Source organism: Schistocerca piceifrons, chromosome 2, assembly GCF_021461385.2.
Source record: "Schistocerca piceifrons isolate TAMUIC-IGC-003096 chromosome 2, iqSchPice1.1, whole genome shotgun sequence".
NCBI lineage: Eukaryota > Metazoa > Arthropoda > Insecta > Orthoptera > Acrididae > Schistocerca > Schistocerca piceifrons.
In genome coordinates, this window is record NC_060139.1 from 788,236,087 (window position 1) to 788,259,815 (window position 23,729).

Here is a 23,729-nt window from a genome sequence, read left to right on the forward strand (position 1 = left end):
TAAAGAGAGAAATGTCTGAGTACTTTCAGCTTTGCTCAGCTGTTTGAAACCCAAATAGCAGAGAAGTTTATCAGCACAGTCATTTTTAAATTTTTCAGAGAGGACGTTACTGTAAGTCCTGAAAGGATTGCTGAGGCATCTTACATTGCCAGGCGTAGACGACTTTTTACCACAAATTTCACTTTTCCGGTGTCTGCACGTGAAGGCAGGATTTTATTACACAATTCTTCTCAACAGAAACCTCCATCTTCGTGATACTTCGTAATTTACTTCTGTTGAGAATCCCGCTGTTGCCTTGCGCCCAAGACTTCGTATGCGTGGAATTACTTTTGATTTACAAATATGCAGGGCGATTCAAAAAGACGTTTACAAAATGACGCGGCACATCGGTCATGCAAGAACCCGGGACTACTAAATGGCGTTGCAGTTATTTGGTCACATGCTACAAATGGACGCACACTACTACGATGCTCAACGTTTTGTCCGGATGCATCGAGACATTCCTGACGTGGGTGCTGCATTGAACGGCGCAACCTCTCAAAGGCACCTGGTGTATCTCGAAGACATCCTGCTGCCGCAATAATCCTACCCACTAGCTCCTCCGGCTACGTAACACGTGTTTCATACACAAGGCCCTTTAGATACCTCGACAGGGAATAATCGTTAGGGACAGATCGCGATATCATGGTGGCTATGCGACTAGCCCACCGTGACAAGTCCAGCGGTCTGGAAAGATCGATTACAGATGTGCCCTCACTTGTCTGCTGAAATGTGCGGGGAATCTGTCGTACTAAAGTCGAATGCTGCTGCGACTAGCCATGGGAACATCATTCAGCATGTCATGTCCAGCAGAACGTCTCGCAAGCATACGAGATACGCACGACCATCAGGTCTCTATGGGAGAATGTACGGCCCAATTACACATTCTCCGATGATGCCAGCCTACACGTTAAGGGTAAATTTCCTTGTGATGCATGCCTACATGTACCATACGGGTTCACATCCTCCCACATGTGCAGGGTGGGAATGTTCATCACACCATCGGGTGAGAACGCAGCCTCATCCGTGAAACCACCGTGAAAAACCCATGCCATTGTTGTTGTTCCCCAGCTGCAGTGCCTGAGTTGGAAATGAACCAAACGCAGTTCTTCAGCGCCGGACGGAGCGTTGGGGATATCAGTACCATGGGTTACATACATGTCGTGTACCTGTTGACGGAGTACGCTGCACCCTTCGAGAACGCTTCCTTCAGCCGCAACTGTCCATATTTTTGGTTGGCGACCTGCATCTAACTCTGTACATGGAACGAGCCAATTTCGCACAATCGGTGGTGCAGGGTAGCGAATAATGTGTGGCATGGCACCTTTCTGTTGGGACATTTCGCGCGATACTATCGCTTTGCTTCTCGTCCGCTGCAGTTGACAGAGCCATAAATCAAATGCATCTCAGCCACTTCGTGGAAATTATAGCTGCCCATGTTACTCCCACTGCTTCCGCAGCATGAATGGGGACGGTCTCTATGCGCTCCGCCAGTGTTTGTGTAGCGATGCTCTCTCGTTGCGTTTGCGGCCCCCCGATCCTCGTATGTCCCATGTACCACGTATGTCGTTCCTCTCTCTTCTTGGGTCCTAAACGGTTTTGATTTTAATGTAAGATGTGGTCGGGATTGATGAGAAAAAGGTAAAGGGTATTGAATACACTGCTGGCGTGGCGTACATCCTGCACTATCATAAATGCGAGATACATGCACGGATAATCAAGATTGCTACGCAGGGACAAATATTAGTAAAAATATGTACAGTTTACCTTGTAATGATTGAATTACGTTATCCAAACTGGCGGATATTGATATCACACTGGCTTCATTTTAGGTGAAGCATTTCCTCGACAGAAATAAATTTGATTGCAAACTCAAAAATATCGTGAAGCAAACCCAAGCCTAAGCCTTGTTGCCTACTGCAGTCAAATCTATCGACGCAATTCTGTAAAAATTCTGGTAATATGAATTTTGCAAATATTTATTCTTGAAAATTATTGTCATTATTCAAAGTACTTATTATTTTAACTTGAGGGTGAAGCCAAATATTTAATATTTTAATTAAAATCAACGCAGTGGCCGCCTGTGCACACGACAAAAGAAAGCTTGATGGGCCACATTTTAAATAATTATTTTAACTTTTGACGAAATAAATCTCGGGTGAACAGTCTGGTATGAGTGTACATAGGACACAATATTTCGGCAATCAACCACGTTGCCATCATCAGGTGCGCTAATGTACTGACCGGCGGTGGGCGTGGGAACCCGCGATCACTCGGATTAAGAAGGAAAAGGATATTTCCCAGAGTGTAACGACTTTGGGGGAGGAGGGAAGAATAGCGAGAGCGGTGCCGGCAGACCCCCATGGACGAGAAGACCTAGGACGCAGCGCCCAGACGGCGGGAGAACGGACGCTGTACCTGGACCGCGCGCGGGGCGCGGACCGCATCGACTCATAGGAAGCGCCTGAGGGAGGAGCGGGAGGGGGATTGTCCTGTATATACATGGCGCCAGCCCACCGCCGGTCAGTACATCAGCGCACCTGATGATGGCAACGTGGTCGATTGCCGAAATATTGGGTCCTATGCACACTCATACCAGGCTGTTCACTCGAGATTTATATCGTCATAAAATACGCCTGCAGAAATTGAAGAACCACATATTTCAACTAAAATATTTCCAAAGGAAGGGAGAGATTTTGAATAAGAACAAGAGGAATTCACTTTTTAGCATGTATTGTAAAAGAAAACAAGTACATCAAATACTTATTTTGTCAGAACAGCTAAGCGACTTAATTATTCATCAGCAGAGAGAAAAGTCGTATTCCATCTTTGAACCAAGTCTTTTTTAACCCTAATAAGATAAGATGTCCATGGTTACAAAGGATGTCTTTACATTGCATAGTTATTTCTTGATATTAAAATACGTATTTTATTAACATTTTTAACACGAAAATTATCACATTGACAATTTGTAGGTTTTACAGTTGTTTGTCGTATTAGCTTCACATTTACACGTCTGGTACAGGTATAATTTTATTTTATTGGTCTTTCCAGGAGACATCTAATATTTCACTTTGTAAACGTCTTTTTTAATCACCCTACATATGATTGGGGATATGAACGAGGAGCTTATTTGCTTCATTAACGGGAAAAAGTCTCGTAGAGGTGGCCGTGTGAAAAAAAGAGACATATCGAAAGAAGCAAAGCAATGTCTTCAAATTTTTAACACGCAATGCGCAATCAGTAAATCCTTATACCCCATCCAAGAAAATTCTCTCTTAGTTTGCATTTGTAAAGATAAGACTGTCTTGCTTAATTCTGCCGCTGACGTCACTTCGAAAACAGGTCTGTCACTGACAAGAGGACCGCGTCTAGTGATCATCGCCGATTTCGACCAGGTTTATAGTATGTGTGCGGCTTGGACAGAAATTAAACTTAGGGAAATGGGAGCTACAGATGGCCAAGCGTTTAGCAAGACAGAGAATTTCTGGTGCGGGTCGAGCGATACATGTGCGATTTATGTTAGTATGGTTTGCAGGCAGCAGTTGGCTTAGTGGAATCGGTGTAGGACGTAATCCGAGGGCCAAGAGTACACGCAGAGATATTTTCAATTTTTTCGTTACTTAAAGTGTAAACAAACTGAAATAATACTTATTAATAATTTCATAGAAGCCATGAAAACGTGATGCAATGGAAAATTTGGGACAACAAATAAATTTCCAAGACAGGATGTATGTATAGCATCAACGAGGACTCTACAAATAAATTTCAAAGAAATGACTGTAAGCCGTATTTAACAACTTCTTACATAAAATATGAGCCTTTTATTATTTTGTAGAAGATGAAATACGTGTCCTAGAATTATACTCTTCGTAAAACAGGGGAAACAGTAATTTTCTCGGCATATCGCATATGTTGTAAACGCTGCATTTTTACAATTACACGGCAGTTTTAAAATTTATACGAAAACATAATTTGTCTGCATTAATAAAAGGTTATTTCTCATTGCCCAGTTGCACCAAACAACGAGTAATGCTTTTCTAAGGAAACTAATGGAATGCGACGTCCTGTACGCTTTAATTGCAGTCCCTTCTTGGAAAGTTATTTGCAGAGTCCTCGTGAATGCTGTAAATACAGTCCCTTCCTGCAAATTTATTTTCTATGAAAACAGTAATAAATGCAACATATTGAATATTAATTGGGTTTATTTCCAGTCTAAGTAACGTAACAAATGAAAATTAAAAATGTCCACATAGGGAATAGACACTACGATCGTCTGATTACCGTTCTGGAAGTTTTCTGCTGCAGCAACTGCTGCCTATAAACTCCGTCAATTTAAGTGGCTCAAGCGGCACTCGAATTGCTCAAAAAATGCTATTTTTTTAAACGATTGCACATCTGAAGCTCCCACTTCTATCATTTTCATTTCTGGCCAATCCACACACATCCTACATATTTAGACGAAGTCGGTGTTCACGAGTAAGCGTGCTCCTCTTGTGAGTTAAAAAAACTAACAGCGCCATCCATTCGTTCTTTGGCGTATTACTAAACTGACGATGACGTCTGTTGATTCCCTAGTGTACTTTGCGGCGATGATTGTCTCGATGAGGTAAATATCTGAACTACTAAATCGGGCAAAAGATTTTCTATAAAAGCTTAAATTACTTGTTTTGTTATAAATCCAGTAATGGATCACAAAAATATTATTTCATAGGTAATTCATCTCGGCCAGCTATGACCATCTTCAGACCTGAGTGAATCCAGTACATTACATAATTCGAGTCATTACGTATTTAGACGGTACAGTCACATTAATCAGCCTACAAGATTTGTCACAAAATGTTAGTTTTTCTGAGTACCAGGGACACTATTGCGCCAGACGTGTTGACACTTTACAGACATGAGTGGCGTAATAGTGTTCATGGTACCCGGAAAAAAATGACATTTTGTGACGAACCCTATAGGTCTGATTAATGTACCTATCATACATGCAATGAGACGAATTATGTAATGTACTAGATTCACTCAGTCAGAAGATGCCTTTAGCTAGGTAATTAATTTCGATCAGCTATGGCCATCTTCTGACCATACCTGATCTAAATTAATTATCTGGTTAAAAACATTTATACGATCCATGACTGGATTTATAACAAAAATATTGCTTGGACCTCTGTGAAACCTTACTGCGAATGTATCGCATCTCGTGACTTTAAATTATATCTTTTTTTTCTTGTTACGACTTTGTTGAAATAAAGCCTATATGTTGTCTCAAGCTAAGGTTAAGTTACATGTGAAAACCTAGTGGAAATTCGTCCAGTAGTTTTGGGTATTAGTGTGTTCAAACGTACACACACGACGGTTTTACAGTTTTTTATTAGTGTATAGCTACAGATTAGACGGACTGATTTTGGTAAAAGGAGACAAAATGCCAGAGATATAAAGGTTTCTGTTTCAAAGGTTATGGTTTCATTTGGTGGTTCAAAATGGTTCAAATGGCTCTTAGCACTATGGGACTTAACTTCTGAGGTCATCAGTCCCCTAGAACTTAGAACTATTTAAATCTAACTATGGACATCACACACATCCATGCCGGAGGCAGGATTCGAACTTGCGACCGTAGCGGTCGCACGCCCCCTATATAGTTTCACAAAGTTCCGGACATCGCGGTGCTATAGTAGCCTTCAAAATGGTGTCTGTAACGAAGATGCATTTCAGCGAGAGAGCTGCCACTGAGTTTCTTTTGGAGGAAAACTATAGCGTCGCAGATATTCATAGGCGCTTGCAGAATGTCTACGGGGACCTGGCAGTGGAGAAAAGCACGGTGAGTCGTTAGGCGTGACGTACGTCAGCATCGCAATAAGATCGCGCAAACCTTTCTGATCTCATGCGTACGTACCAGCGGCACACGCCTGTGACCCCTGCAATTTTGGAAGTGATCTACAGTTCGTAATCACACACATCGCTGCACAACTGCACGTTTCTGTCGTCGGTAGTGCTGTCCAGACATAACATTCCCACTTGCTTGATGTGTTCTCATGTGTCCTTGCAGCCACTCAAGCTCACATTGTCAAAGACTTTTTACCTCCACTTTCAACTTCAAATTGGAGTACCTCCCTTGGAAGACATTTCCATGCATATGTCCATATGGCCTGTTTTGCTCCAGGCCCTCCACCAGGTGTGTACCCGCTGGGTTCCTCGCCGCACAAGAGGAGACCGTAACGAGAAACGAACGACCATGTGTGCGAAATTGTTTGCGCATTACGAGGCGATCGGGAAATTTTTTTGTCGAACATCGTCACAGACGATTAGACAAGGGTTCATCACTTCGAAGTGGACACAAAACGGCAGTTCATGGAATGGCGCTACACCACCTGTCCTAGAAAGAAAATGTTCAAAGCCGCGCCCTTAACCGTTGAAGTCACCGCGACGGTGTTCTGGCACTCTGAAGGGGCTATTCTGTTTGATGTCCTCCCTCATGGTGCAACGAAAAATTCTGAAGCGTGTTGTGCTACGCTCAGGATATTTAAGAAACGACTCCAGCATGTTCGTCGCCACAAAAATCCAAACGAGCTTCTTCTTCTCCATGACAATACAAGGCCTCACACAAATCTGCGCATCCGAGAAGAGCCCTCAAAACTGGACTGTTCTTCTTCATCCGCCCTACAGCCCGGATCTCACACCTCCCAATTTACGTCTGTTTGACCCAATGAACGACATTCCACTAGAAGCAGTACGTAGATAACAGAGAGGCCGTGACGTCGACCAGTAGAATGGTACCATACCGGCACACACGCCTTCCCAATAAAAAGAAATAAGGCTTGCGCATTAAAGGAGATGTTGAAAAATAATGTTTTGTATCCAGAAAAGTGGGGAATAGTATGGTATACTGGAATCCTGAATATAACTAAACCTGTAACTAGACATGATTGTCTTAATGTGCGCGACCAAATGTAGGTTTCCCTTTCTTTTATTTTATTTGTGTGACTTCAGTACAGTAGTCAAGCCATAGTCGCTATAAACTACAAAAGTTCACATGACTACCTTCGGTGAAGCTAAGTCACCATTATCAAACGTAACAAGTATGAAATAAATCTGCTATTAATTATGAGAACCTGAAATGTAAGTAACATAAAACCAGAACAGCTTTCTCTGAGGAAACAATATTGGAGACTCAGCTTCACCGAAACTAATCATATAAACTTTCTGAAATTTACTGCGACTATGGCTTCACTATTGCACTGAAGTCAAATAAATGTGAAAAACCAACCTTCTTTCAGCAAAAAAATGTATTGCATTAATTACTGAACGCCCCTCGTAAATTAATATTCAGAATTTTGAAATTAATTAACATGTTTTCATTAATATTTAAGCTAAATGGCTTCTCTTATTTATTCTACAAATAATATTTGCCACCAATCCTGTGCAATCTATTACTGTCATCCACAGATGATAGTGAGGATATCAGTATCATCAAAGAACAATTTGATGGTATCACGCATGCTAAATCTTTGAAGTATATTAGGAACATTTTCTTTCCTAATAGGTTTTCTTGGGGTACACTCGATGATGCTTTTGTTGAAGAGTGGCAGCCCCCTATAACAGACTGGAATCTATTAATTAAAAGTTTTTGGAGCCCATCACGTATGCGTCGAGATACTCCATATGACGGTTCGGTCATCTTCATCATTCGCTGGCGCTTGCAGGCAATTACTTTGGTGCCTCAGGAGTCCAACGTGAAAGTCCAGTTGGCGCCAACAGGTGGGGAAAGTCTGTAGCACACCAAAAGAGAGGTTCGTCTGAGCCACTTGGCTACACGCTCGTTTTGCAGCTAAGTTGCTGAGCCAGGCGCCTTCATGGACGTTGCTGCTATCCTTAATGATTTTCCTCTATCTACCGCGGTCTTCGGCTAGCTTCTCCTATTTGCCGCAGTCAATATTAAATGCGTTCATGACACGCTTCATGCAATCTTTAAAGCATAAAGCTGATCTTCCAGGGGGTCACTTGGCGTGTGCTGTCTCACAAAGCAGTAAGCGTCGTGGAAGACGGGAGTGGTCTGTACTGCATATAACAATGGGCCATCTAATGTTATGACAGGCATATCTGTATAACCTTGCATCATAATCACAATCTTCGTTACATTCACAAATATTGAAATGAGCTTGCATAATGCAACAAATTTACGCATAAGCATTTGAGATCATCTTCAGAGTGTGCTATGGATGCTGCATCATCGGCGAATAAAAGGTTACTTAGGAATAAGTCCTCACGATAGTACTTGGATCTAAGTAACGAGATGTTGTCAGTTTTACCGTCAGCCCTGGTACGTAGATGGATACCTAGGTTCGTTTCGCCGAAAGCAGCCTTGAGAAGTAAAGAGAAGAATATATCAAATGAGGTAGAGGCCAGTAAACAGCGCTGGCGAACTCCTCTTTGCACAGCAAAGTAATCTGATGTGCTACCTCCAAAAATCACAGCACTGTCCAAATCGTCATGAAAAGCCCCAATCATCTTCAAGAGTTTTGGAGGCCATCCTATCTTCAGTAGTAAGGTATACAGTCCCTCCCCGTTGCCTGTCAAATGCCGTATTTAACTTGATAAAAGCAATGAACTATGGGGTCTTTTGCTCACAGCGTTTCTCTTGAATCTGTCAGAGTGCAAAGATCATATCAGTTGTAGATAGCTGGGCTGAAAGCCGACATTAAGACTCAGGGTACAAACAATTAGGCAACAGCCTTGCCACAGTGGATACACCGGTTCCCGTGAGATCACCGAAGATAAGCGCTGTCGGGCGTGGCCAGCACTTGGATGGGTGACCATCCAGCCGCCATGCGCAGTTGCCATTTTTCGGGGTGCACTCAGCCTCGTGATGCCAATTGAGGAGCTACTCGACCGAATAGTAGCGGCTCCGGTCAAAGAAAACCATCATAACGACCAGGAGAGCGGTGTGCTGACCACACGCCCCTCTTATCCGCATCCTCATCTGAGGATGATACGGCGGTCGGATGGTCCCGATGGGCCACTTGTGGCCTGAAGACGGAGTGCTTACAAACAATTGGCAAGTTCCTCCAGTGTACCAAGCACCACATGGGCAAACACTTTTCCAGCAATACTCAGTAACGAAATTCCACAGTAGCAGTTGCAATAACTGTGATCGCCTCTACCCTGTGGCACAGTACCCTCCGCCCAACATTTCAATAAAAGATTACAGAGCACTGAGAAAACGGTGTTAGTTTGATAGGTTCTACGTCTACTCCTTTTTTTCTATCATCGGACATCAGCATAAACACCCTGTGACCGTGTAAGCGTCTATAGAATAAATGACTGAGGTTAGGAGCGGACCCTTATTCTATGACTGAGCACATTCTTAATTCAGGATTATTGTCAACGAAGTACACGAATTTACATAGGTGTCAGGACATAGGTGTCAGGACAGTTGTCAAAATAGCAATTTACGTCCCGTTTAATCAAAACAACACTGAAAACAACAATATCAAATTTTTAACCAGAAGATTCTCTACAAAATTGCTACTACTACTACACTATGAAGTTGGCCAATATTACGACAAATCATCCAATCCCAGTTCTCAGTTCCGTATTATTTAGGATGACAATCACGTCTACGGAAGATGGTTAGTCTTGATGGCGCAGCTCGCATCTGCCTCCAAACTAAAATGTTTCCTCCAGCAGCTTTTTTCACATTTTGTTCACTGACATGCACGATTTAGGTTCAGTGTGTTAATACCATCGAGCTGAGTGTCATCCCTTTGTATTGCATACTATACATTTTACTAGGCAAATCTGCTCATTATCGCTGAAGTATGTTAGGTGACATACTCATCTACTTATAAATGACATATTAAATCTTTCATGTAAGGTGCGAAATTGACATTCATTCAATCTGCCACCATACATATCCACCTCCTTCCATGATCAATTTTGAGCTGGATCAATCAACAGTTGAGAAATTGCAAAATTGTTTTCAACTGCTGACTGTAGTAATTGTTACATACATATTGACCAACTCTCTATTTTAACATGGCATAATCAAATAGTTGTTCTTTCGGTATCTTCTTCGTTATATTTCCACCATAATTGGTTTACTATATACTTTTCTTTTGAATATTAAAGTAATGTTTTCCCAAAATTGTTATAGGTTTCTCCTAGTTTTTTGATTTAATACAATTATTTAAATAATATGAATCTTTTTCTTTCTATTCTATAGTTCTCCATACTTTAATTTTAAATTTAAACAAATTTAGAGAATCCCTACAAATTTGTACCACTCATAATTTTTCAGTTTGAGACTGATTATTTTTTTCACATCAAGACTTACGTTAAATGATGCCAAAGATATATTTAAGTTGAGGAAACCTTCATTTAAAATTATCCTCTCCTTTTTCAAGGCTTATGTTGTAGCCTCAACCTTAGGTTAACATAGCAATTATAATTCAAGAAAGTTTCATCTCTTACACTAATGTCTTAATCTACGTTACACTTAACAACACCCTTCTCACAACTTAACAAGCATTATCCCATTCTCAAAATATTTATATCCCTCAAAAATCTTAAACTTACGCATTATAGCTTTACAAAAGAATAAAATTATTTGTTGACTTTAACAAACATATTAAATATCTAACCTACTAATTACCTTGTAAATATTAAACTAACATCATGAAATTGCAAAAGTTCTTTTTTTCTACATAAACTATATTTTAACAAACACATTACATACTAGACTCTCTAAACAGTTTGCGACATAAGTGCTAAGTACCTAGCACTTTCGCAAAACCGTTGTTATGAAGTTGACATGTGACTTTCACATGAATAAAGGTCGCGTCATGGTATATGTTGACCATATCCAGGAATCATTGTAAATTCCCAAACTTTTCCACAGAGGTGTTACCCTCTTGGACTGTTGCTTCCACCAACGCACCTCCTTTCATCATTTTGCAAGTTGACATACCAGGCACCCACACTCAGTGTCCCTTCCTGTCACGCCTAACTGCTCTACTCAGTTCTGTTGTCGATCTGGCTGCACTGATGCCGCATTATGCTTGATGACATCATGTATAATACAATACTGTGCACACTTTTGTCTGTCTTACATTTCTTATAGACTCAAATTTCTCTAATTTACATGATATCATTACCTATCTTATCACAACCCTTACTCCCGTAATACACATTACAAGCTTTACAAACACTAAACTATTATGAGCTGCACGGAGTGGCCACGCGGTTTGAGGCGCCATGTCATGGACTGTACAGCCCCTCTGGCCGGAGGTTCGGGTCCTCCCTTGGGCACGGGTGTATGTGTTGTTCTTAGCAAAAGTTAGTTTAAGTAGTGCATAAGTCTAGCGACCGATGACCTCAGCAGTTTGGTCCCTTAGGAATTCGCAGACACACATTAAGACACTATACAAAATTCCGTATTTAAACTACACATAAGATTTTCCTAATTATTTACTTCATGACTTTACAGCTAATTTCAACAGATCAATGTCTACCCCCAATCTACACATACATTTTTCCTTTCTATTAGTATAAAGGTTATGGTTTCCTCATCTTCATCACAATCGATAGTAAGTGGAAAATTAATGATAGTGAAGGTTAGTGTATTACTAGGTTTGTTTTTATTCTAACTACAGGTACATCATATTATCATGAAAACTTCGCACCTTTACTCCGACTCCAGCATCTTTTTCTCTGCGATCTCTTCGTTTTGAATTAGCTGTAACATAACTTCAAAGTACAATATATCACCCCCTTTTTTTTCAGAAACTTTCTCCACTGTCCTATTGCATTGTTCCAGAGCTTATTCGTCTCAGCTGTACTTATCCCTATCTCCTTCTTCTAAACAGTAAACTTTTGTATTACTATCTTCCCCCATCATACCCTTCCTTATTGAAATCCTTCTATGTTAAACTCACATCCCTCTGTCAACATCCTTCCACGAAATAAAATGTTTCTCTCTTTGCTTAGTAATTAAATTCTCTCTCTTAATTCTGCTTCTCTGTAGCACGCAGTGCTGGACCGCTACCTGCTCTTCTCAATGCGTCGCCTCGCGCGTTCGTTGTCCCTGTCGCCACGGGTCCACAACCCCCTTTTTTTTTTCTTAAAAGCGTTCCATTGTACTCGGGCTGTGACGGCGCAACTCGCATCTGTCCCCAAAGTAAAATGTTTTCTTCAGCAGGTTTTTTCACCGTTTGCTCACTGACATGCAGGATTTAGGTTCAGTGTGTTAATACTGTCAAACCGAGTGTCATCCCTTTGCATTGCATACTATACATTTTACTACGCAAACCTGCTCATTTTTTCGTCGAAGTATGTCAGATGACATACTCATCTACTTGTTGTTGTGGTCTTCAGTCCCGAGACTGCTTTGATGCAGCTCTCCATGACTCATCTACTTATTATGACATATAAAATCTTTCATGTAAGGTGCGAAATTGACATTCACTCAATCAGTCACCTTACAGGTGTTGTCTTTAACAGAGCATTTCCCCAACTTAAATCTGCGTGACAACTCACTGAAGCTCCTCCTTAGTAGGCACAGTTTCCAATTCATGGCAAGTTGGCAACAGAGAAATTTCTCATATTGGCTTTGGACTGGTTAAGGGTAGGTTGGAAGAGTGTTATATCAATTGCCAGAATGAGATTTTCACTCTGCACCGGAGTGTGCGCTGATATGGAACTTCCTGGCAGATTAAAACTGTGTGCCGGACCGAGACTCGAACTCGGGACCTTGCCTTTCGCGGGCAAGTGCTCTATCAACTGAGCTACCCGAGCACGACTCACGCACCGTCCTCACGGTTTGGAAAGTAGGAGACGAGGTACTGGCAGAATTAAACATGTGAGGAGGGTGCGTGAGTCGTGCTCGGGTAGCTCAGTTCGTAGAGTACTTGCTCGCGAAAGGCAAAGGTCCCGAGTTCGAGTCTTGGTCCAGCACCCAGTTTTAATCTGTCAGGAAGTTTCGTTTTATCAATTGTTGCAATTGGCGAATACAATCTGTAATGATTTCTACTTCTATACTTATCCAATTGTAAATTGTTTTTGTATTGAAAGGTCACTCAGCAGATGATGATGTTCCTTTGTGACGCGCTTTCATGGTCGGTAACCTGATATCATGAAAGAAATAAAAAACTTAGAGCCAATTTTGGCTGTTTCCATCTGTTGTGGCATGCAGGATAAGAGGTTTATTGCGACATCGTATATAGTTTTGTTGTAAGCTTAGTATAATCCTTTCTGAATAAACACAACTGCCCTAAACGTGATGCTACAGTAGGTAACGGGAATAAAAATAAGAAAACTAATAAGGAATTTCTTGATACTATACTGATCTGTTGCTTCCAGTAAATTTTTAATCTCTCTTCATTTCCTTAAACTTCAAATGTTTGACATAACTCATTACTTGATCGCTTGTTATAGTGAAGCTTCCTTTTTAAGAGAGGTCGGTGCCGGAAACTGCTCGCACTGTGTTTTATTGTAATGAAACCACAGGCTGCTTATACTTACCACCTAATTTGCTGAGTGACTTATATTGCATTACATGGCTTTTACAATGACGCTTGCGTTACCTGAGAAAATAGAAAACCAAGCGTCCGTTCAGCCTACATTCAGGTTAAAACAATTTAATTTCTGCATTTTGTTACCGTATTTTTCTATTTCTTTACTGATTGCAGTGACTTCTTCATTCCAAGACATTGTCTTGTTTCAAATTTCTGTTTGTGGGAAAATAATGTCAATAACTTTTTAAAGTATCCACATTCATGTCGAATGTAGTTCGACATACTGTGATTGTTCATTATTAGCGACATCGAACCACGAAAGACGTATTGTCTGTTGGCTTAAACGCCTGTTTGGCCCCTACCGTTAGTACACTATAGAATCGTATTTATTTAGTAACTGTCGCATACGCCTGAAGGTATTTAGTACGAATCACGAGAAATATAAATCGTTCATTGTTACCAGGATAATTCTCCAATCCATGTGCTCTGTTTCTAACTTCGAATGGCAAATGTACTCATATGGCGCAAAACAAAGCAAACTCGTGATGACAGACTCCGAACTAGAGTTAGTAATAACGTGCAGGGACGCAAACTGCACGAAATTAAAATCCTGATAGCTATCCATCAAATTCGGTATACTTGTGGCAGCTTCAGGAGTCAAAACTGGAGGCGTTATTTCGCAGCCAGATGTTGAGAGCAGATATTTCCGATTTATTCCCTTTAATCCACAAGTTTTCCAATAACCGAGGCAGTTACGTCCCGCCGCCCGGCCTGAGGCCAAAAGCTATTACGGCCGCAGCTGGTGGGTAGCAGCATCCAGTATCCAGCACCCCGGCACACACTGAAATCAGCCCTCGTCACAGCTGATCGTACTGCCGCAGAAAGAACGGAGCTTAATTAACGAAACGCAGTTTGATGAAGGGAACCTTCATCCACACAGAAATGTAATGAGCGTTAATTAGCAGATGCCCTTTTCAGTGCACTGGAGTGTGCAACAGACCATCCAAAATTTCGTCTCGTAAAAGCTGTACACGTTCCGAAAATTTTATTGGATGACACTGAGTAGGTGACGCACGGAGAGAAACGGGAGAAATTGATGAATGGATATAGTGAAAACAAAAAAAGACAAAAAAGAAAATGAGAAACAAGAACCTTTCGCTCTTGAAAAGTAGTGATGGGAACAGCCGAGCGAAAACAATAGATTCACACGGGCTGTGGGAATCAGTCGACTCATTCGGCTGTAATTAAACGTATCGGTTTTACGTATTGATTCAGTCGGTTTCAGCCTTATTATTTCGAGTAAAACCAGTCTTTGAGAATAACGGAAGGAAATAATCGGAACAGTCTGCTGTAGTTGTTTATATTGATTGGATTATTCATTCTTTCCTTGCTGGTATATATATATATATATATATATATATATATATATATATATATATATATATATATATATATATCATCCGTTTTTATTGCTCACGAAAACCACACATTGCATGTTGTACCACCATAAAGCGAGACCTTCAGACATGGTGGTCCAGATTACTGTACACGCTTGTACATCTAATACCCAGAAGCACGTCCTCTTGCTGATTGGTGGGTCACGTCATCCATAAACAGCCCTTTTCAATCTACCCCAGGCATGTTCTACAGGGTTCATGTCTGGAGAACATGCTGGCCAATCTAGTCGAGCGATGTCGTTATCCTGAAGGAAGTCATTCACAAGATATGTACAATGGGGGCGCGGATTGTCGTCCATGAAGACGAATGCCTCGCCAATGTCAATACCTTGTCGATGTGGTTGCACTATCGGTCGGAGGATGGCATTCGCTTATCATACAACAGTTACGGCGCCTTCCATGACCACCAGCGGCGTACGTCGGCCCCACATAATGCCACTATAAAACAGTAGGGACCCTCCAGCTTGCTACACTCGCTGGACAGCTTGTCTAAGGCGTTCAGCATGACCGGTTTGCCTCCAAACACGTCTCCGATTATTGTCTGGTTGAAAGTATACCCGGCACTCATCGGTGAAGAGAACATGATTCCAATCCTGAGCGGTCCATTCGGCATGTTTTTGGGCCCCTCTGTACCGCGCTGCATTGTGTCGTGGTTGCAAAGTTGGACCTCGCTATAGACGTGGGGACTGAAGTTGCGCATCATGGAGCCTATTGCGCACAGTTTGAGTCGTAACACGACGTCCTGTGGTTGCACGAAAAGCATTATTCACCATGTTGGCGTTGCTGTCAGGGTTTCTCCGTGTCATAATCCGTAGGTAGCGATCGTCCACTGCAGTAGTAGCCCTTGGGCGGCCTGAGCGAGGCATGTCATCGACAGTTCCTGTCTCTGTGTCTCCTCCACGTCCAAACAACATCGCTTTGGATCACACAGAGACGCCTGGATACTTCGCTTGTTGAGAACTCTTCTCGGCACAAAGTAACAATGCGGACACGATTGAACCGCGGTAATGACCGTCTGGGCATGGTTGAACTACAGTCAAGACGAGCCGATATCTATTACCTGGTGGAATGACAGGAACTGATCGGCTGTCGGACCCCCTCCGTCTAATAGGCGCTGCTCATGCATGGTTGTTTACATTTTTGGGCGGGTTACAGGGTGAGTCAGGAGGAAAGGTACACGCTTTGAGGGGTGATAGTATTAGTGATTCTGAACAAAAAAACTTCATACGGACGTAAGCCCTGTTAAGAATGGTTTCGGAGATATTAAATATGTTCTATCACTTTAGTACCTCTTTCTTGAATAAGTCGAAAACCACACCCTCCAGCGAAAATGTGTCACAGTACAGAATTAAACTGTATTAAAATTCCCACAAAAAGGGTGTTATTCATTTTTTTCTCTAGAAGTAATGGTTAGGGCGAAGAGAGCGCGAGAATGTTGAAAAACTCGCTCGACGCGCATGCGCATGCGCTGTAGCTTACATATTTTTTGTAGGCCAATTTGCTGTAGCTTCCCAACTTGACAGACCATAAGCATCCCGTATCAAATTGTTCTCTTCCCTTGCTACCTCTGAGCCGTGGCGCCATTGAGTTAGTAGACTGTCCTATCTGGCGCCATTGGCTCAGGTGTAGTATCGACTATCCGTCTTGCGGTCCGATTGCCAATATCTAAGAGGAAGAGTGTGTCCTTAGAAGGTCTTTGCTTGCAGATATATATACGGGGTTCGCTGGCCCGAGAGAGATGCACGAAGTATAGGAATCGGGGGCAGCGTCGCGACAAGAAGTGGTCTCGAGGTCCGAGCGGCCGAATCCACGAGCTGCGGGAGGAAGGCCTGCACACAGCGAAGATACCGGAGTACATCACCGCGGCCAGCGTCGACTACAAGCAACAGGCCGACATCCCATCGGTTGGTTGACAACATCCGTCTCGGACGATCAAAATGGTTCAAACGGCTCTGAGCACTATGGGATTTAACTTCTGAGGTCCCCTAGAACTTAGAACTACTTAAACCTAACTGACCCAAGGACATCACACACACCCACGCCCGAGGCAGGTTTCGAACCTGCGACCGCAGCGGTCGCGTAGTTCCAGACTGTAGCGCCTAGAACCGCCCGGCCACCCCGGCCGATCGCTCGCGACCTGGCTGCCCTCTTCTATCTGGCTTTCTACGGCACCGCTCAGTTACTGGAACTGCTTGTTGATAAAGGGAAGTTCAAATGGTTCAAATGGCTCTGAGCACTATGGGACTTAACTTCTAAGGTCATCAGTCCCCTAGAACTTAGAAATACTTAAACCTAACTAACCTAAGGACATCACACACATCCATGCCCGAGGCAGGATGTGCCCTCCTTATTATTCTCTGGTTTTTACCCGACCCTCAGAGTTTTCTTCTGTGAGCTCTTTAGTCGTAAATATAGGCCGTAGTGTTGTACTAAGACACTAGTTGTCGTTCGAAAATTTGTTCTGTTATTATATTTCGTTTCTATTCTGGTTTGTACCCGATCATTAATGTTCTAATGAATCAGCTCTTGGTCGTAAATACAGCCGGAACAATTGTACTAAGGCAAAGGTTGCCGTTAAATAAAAGGAGGACGTTGTGGTTAGATTTAGCTGTTAACCGGTTCATTTCTTTGATCGCAATTGCATTTCTCATTCATTAATTTCAATCTGAACAACCTGTTGAACTAAGCTGTTCATTTCTGTGTTTGAAAGACCGAGTAATTACTGGTGTATTTTAGCTGGATCTTGTGGTTCCGCCGAGTGAGCCTTAATAACAGACAAGCGGTTTAACTTTGAATATATTAACAGCCAATTGTCACCGGGGTTCTATCAAAATAAAATTATCAGAAGGGACTGCTTGGTATCCAGTCGCACATTGGTTGCCGATTGAAATTAAGAGGTTGATTGCTTTGAAGCAAGGCTTGTCATATTGCTTGCTAATCTGTTTAACCTTTAAGCCCAGGTGGGCGTCTTAACCCCGAACCTTTCACAATACGGCTTTCAAATTAAAAGTCATATGTTTTGAGTAATTGAATAACTCACGTCATTAATGGTGCTTATATAGTTTTCCTGTGTTTCAGAAGGGCATTTAATAAGACAGACTGTGTCCAGCGCGTTAGTTAACACCGATGTTTCACCCGATAGCGGACGGGCTGCTGGTCTGGCCGAGTTGTAATCGTTGCCATATTGTTTGCTGTTTTGCACAACAGCACTTCAGGTTTCTTTTGCAAATATTGAAAGCTTATTCAACTTGACGTGTAAGGTTAAAAGAATTTTGCAAATTTGATCGTTCTGTTAAAGAAAATTTTATCGTTAAATGCTTCGATTCTCTGTAAAACACAGTTTATACAATATTGTTAAATAAACAGGTTGTGTGAATAGAAATTTACACTATGTGATAAAAAGTATCCGGACACACTCAGAAACAAACGTGCATTAAGCTGCCACCCACTGCCAGGTACTCCATATCAGCGACCTCAGTAGTCATTAGACATCGCGAGAGAGCAGAATGGGGCGCTCCGCGGAACTCACGGACTTCGAACGGCATCAGGTGATTGGGTGTCACTTGTGTAATACCTCTGTACCCGAGATATTCAGAGTCCTAAACATCCCCAGGGCCACTTTTTCCGATGCGATAGTGAGTGGAAACTTGGTGGGACACGTACAGCACAAACGCGTAGAGACCGACCTCGTTTGTTGACTGACAGAGACCGCCGACAGCTGAAGTGTGTCCTACTGTGTAATAGGCAGACGTCTGTCCAGACCATCACACAGGAATTGCTAACGGCATCATGATCCACTGCAAGTACTGTGACAGTTAGGCGGGAGGTGAGACAACTTGAATTTCATGGTCGAGTGGCTGATCATAAGCCGCACAACACGCCAGTAAACGCCAAAAGACGCCTCACTTGGTGTAAGGAGCGTAACATTGGACGATTGAACAGTGCAAAAACGTTGTGTGGAGTGACGAATCACGGTACACAATGTGGCGATCCAATGGCAGGATTTGGGTATGGCGAATGCCTAGTGAACTCCATCTGCCAGCGTATGTAGTGCCAACAGTAAAATTCGGAGGCAGTGGTGTTATGACGTGGTCGTGTTTTTCATGGAGGAGGCTTGCGCCCCTTGTTGTTTTGCGTGGCACTACCACAGCACAGGCCTAAATTAATGTTTTAAGCACCTTCTTGCTTCTCACTGTTGAAGAACAATTCGGGGATGGTGACTGCATCTTTCAACACGATCATGTTCATAATTCACGGCCTGTGGCGGAATGGTTACACGACAATAACATCCCTGCAATGGACTGGTCTGCACAGAGTCCTGACCTGACTCCTATAGAAACACCATTGGGATGTTTTGGAACGCCGACTACGTGCAAGAACTCATCCTCCGACATCGATACCTCTCCTCGGTGCAGCACTCTGTGAAGAGCGGTTCTATACGCTTCAGTCTGGAACCGCGCGACCGCTACGGTCGCAGGTTCGAACCCTGCCTCGGGCATGGATGTATGTGATGTCCTTAGGTTAGTTAGGTTTAAGTAGTTCTAAGTTCTAGGGGACTGATGACCTCAGATGTTAAGTGCCATAGTGCTCAGAGCCATTTGAACCATTTTTTGAATAGGGGGAAAAACACGCTGAGTGAAGTATTCAACGACGAACTTGAGGGGGTGTCATGTGACGTCAACTGAGTTCAAATGAGTAGATCACTGACAAAAACATTGAAGTTAAAAGGCGGTCAAGGCAACCGTTCATGAGAAGTGGCAAATCTAGGTCCGAGTCCCAGTGCAGCACAAATTTTAAACTTCGGCTTTGCACTTCCACAACGCTCTGTGCCACTGGAAGCCACTAATTTCCCACCCAACGCTACCCTTTTCTCCCCATACAATAAAATCACTCTGTAGGGTTTTAAGCGACTGAGCTACCTACACTCCTGGAAATGGAAAAAAGAACACATTGACACCGGTGTGTCAGACCCACCATACTTGCTCCGGACACTGCGAGAGGGCTGTACAAGCAATGATCACACGCACGGCACAGCGGACACACCAGGAACCGCGGTGTTGGCCGTCGAATGGCGCTAGCTGCGCAGCATTTGTGCACCGCCGCCGTCAGTGTCAGCCAGTTTGCCGTGGCATACGGAGCTCCATCGCAGTCTTTAACACTGGTAGCATGCCGCGACAGCGTGGACGTGAACCGTATGTGCAGTTGACGGACTTTGAGCGAGGGCGTATAGTGGGCATGCGGGAGGCCGGGTGGACGTACCGCTGAATTGCTCAACACGTGGGGCGTGAGGTCTCCACAGTACATCGATGTTGTCGCCAGTGGTCGGCGGAAGGTGCACGTGCCCGTCGACCTGGGACCGGACCGCAGCGACGCACGGATGCACGCCAAGACCGTAGGATCCTACGCAGTGCCGTAGGGGACCGCACCGCCACTTCCCAGCAAATTAGGGACACTGTTGCTCCTGGGGTATCGGCGAGGACCATTCGCAACCGTCTCCATGAAGCTGGGCTACGGTCCCGCACACCGTTAGGCCGTCTTCCGCTCACGCCCCAACATCGTGCAGCCGGCCTCCAGTGGTGTCGCGACAGGCGTGAATGGAGGGACGAATGGAGACGTGTCGTCTTCAGCGATGAGAGTCGCTTCTGCCTTGGTGCCAATGATGGTCGTATGCGTGTTTGGCGCCGTGCAGGTGAGCGCCACAATCAGGACTGCATACGACCGAGGCACACAGGGCCAACACCCGGCATCATGGTGTGGGGAGCGATCTCCTACACTGGCCGTACACCACTGGTGATCGTCGAGGGGACACTGAATAGTGCACGGTACATCCAAACCGTCATCGAACCCATCGTTCTATCGTTCCTAGACCGGCAAGGGAACTTGCTGTTCCAACAGCACAATGCACGTCCGCATGTATCCCGTGCCACCCAACGTGCTCTAGATGGTGTAAGTCAACTACCCTGGCCAGCAAGATCTCCGGATCTGTCCCCCATTGAGCGTGTTTGGGACTGGATGAAGCGTCGTCTCACGCGGTCTGCACGTCCAGCACGAACGCTGGTCCAACTGAGGCGCCAGGTGGAAATGGCATGGCAAGCCGTTCCACGGGACTACATCCAGCATCTCTACGATCGTCTCCATGGGAGAATAGCAGCCTGCATTGCTGCGAAAGGTGGATATACACTGTACTAGTGCCGACATTGTGCATGCTCTGTTGCCTGTGTCTATGTGCCTGTGGTTCTGTCAGTGTGATCATGTGATGTATCTGACCCCAGGAATGTGTCAATAAAGTTTCGCCTTCCTGGGACAATGAATTCACGGTGTTCTTATTTCAATTTCCAGGAGTGTATTTATTGTTCTGAGTGAAACTGGTCTGTAGTACTGTCACTGGAACAGTAAAATGCAGTTGCTTACAACCGTGCCATTTCTACCAACGAGGATACATCTACATTTACATCTTCATCCATACTCCGCAAGCCACCTGACGGTGTGTGGCGGAGTATACTTTGAGTACCTCTATCGGTTCTCCCTTCTGTTCCAGTCTCGTATTGTTCGTGGAAAGAAGGATTGTCGGTATGCCTCTGTGTGGGGTCTAATCTCTCTGATTTTATCCTCTTGGTCTCTTCGTGAAATAAACGTAGGAGGGAGCAATATACTGTTTGACTCGTCGATGAAGGAATGTTCTTGAAACTTCAACAAAAGCCCGTACCGAGCTACTGAGCGTCTCTCCTGCAGAGTCTTCCACTGGAGTTTATCTATCATCTCAGTAACGATTTCTCGATTACTAAATGATCCTGTAACGAAGCGCGCTGCTATCCGTTGGATCTTCTCTATCTCTTCTCTATCTCTTCTATCAACCCTATCTGGTACGGATTCCACACTGCTGAGCAGTATTCAAGCAGTGGGCGAACACGCATACTGTAACCTACTTCCTTTGTTTTCGGATTGCATTTCCTTAGGATTCTTCCAATGAATCTCAGTCTGGCATCTGCTTTACCGACGATCAACTTTACATGATCATTCCATTTTAAATCACTCTTAATGAGTACTCCCAGATAATTTATGGAATTAACTGCTTCCAGTTGCTGACCTGCTATATTGTAGCTAAATGATAAGGGATCTTTCTTTCTATGTATTCGCAGCACATTACACTTGTCGACATTGAGATTCAATTGCCATTCCCTGCACCATGCGTCAATTTGCTGCAGATCCTCCTGCATTTCAGTACAATTTTCCATTGTTACAACCTCTCGATATACCACAGCATCATCTGCAAAAAGCCTCAGTGAACTTCCGATGTCATCCACAAGGTCTTTTATGTATATTGTGAACAGCAACGGTCCTACGACACTCCCCTGCGGCACACCTGAAATCACTCTCACTTCGGAAGACTTCTCTCCATTGAGAACGACATTCTGCGTTCTGTTATCTAGGAACTCTTGAATCCAATCACACAATTTGTCTGATAGTCCATATGCTCTTACTTTGTTCATTAAACGACTGTGGGGACCTGTATCGATCGCCTTGCGGAAGTCAAGAAACACGGCATCTGCCTGTGAACCCGTGTCTGTGGCCCTCTGAGTCTCGTGGACGAATAGCGCGAGCTGGGTTTCACACGATCGTCTTTTTCGAAACCCGTGCTGATTCCTACAGAGTAGATTTCTAGTCATTATACTCGAACATAATACGTGTTCCAAAATTCTACAACTGATCGACGTTAGAGATATAGGTCTATAGTTCTGCACATCTGTTCGACGTCCCTTCTTGAAAACGGGGATGACCTATGCCCTTTTCCAATCCTTTGGAACGCTACGCTCGTCTAGAGACCTACGGTACACCGCTGCAAGAAGGGGGGCAAGTTCCTTCGCGTACTCTGTGTAAAATCGAACTGGTATCCCATCAGGTCCAGCGGCCTTTCCTCTTTTGAGCGATTTTAATTGTTTCTCTATCCCTCTATCGTCTATTTCGATATCTACCATTTTATCATCTGTGCGACAATCTAGAGAACATGACGACATCTCACAGGATATGCCAAAGTTAAAAGAAGAATTATACACGTTTATTTAATTATGTACTAAATACACTAATTCTTAACTATATCATTTGAAACTTATAAATATGTTTAAAAGTATGTGCTAAGGTCTGATCAGCGTATATCCAGAAAATAAAGTCGGTAGTTGCCAACCGCACGGTGGAACGAGTATAATATCTTTGAGTAGGAGGATCTTTGATGGTTAAGAGAGCCGGGCGTGCGCAGTAAAAACCTCGGGGGGGGGGGGGGGGGTCGCAACTAGGAGCCCGTAGGAAGCAGACGTGTGGTGACAGCTTTAAGATAGGATGCGCGCTCGCTGCGCAGTTACACTGAGCAAACTTTAGTACGAAAATTAGAGAAGACATGTAGTGATTTCAAAAATGGCTTTTGTTAGATAATGTTCAGAGTTAGTATTTGTACATCCAAGGTTTGACGCAGTAAGCGTTTTGTAAAATTTTTTGTAAGAGTGATTCGTGCTACAAAAATGTTGGAAATGGTAGGGTTTGTGTATGACTTAAAATTTCAACAATTTATATACTGAGATCAACATTGTGTTTAAATCTAACAGCCTGAATCATAGTCCACATCCTTTGCTTGTACTGAATATGAAAATGAGTTGAAAAGTAAAGTTACCCACCAATGAAAGAACGTAAAGAAAATGAGGCCTCTAGGCAAAATATATGTGCAGTTCAT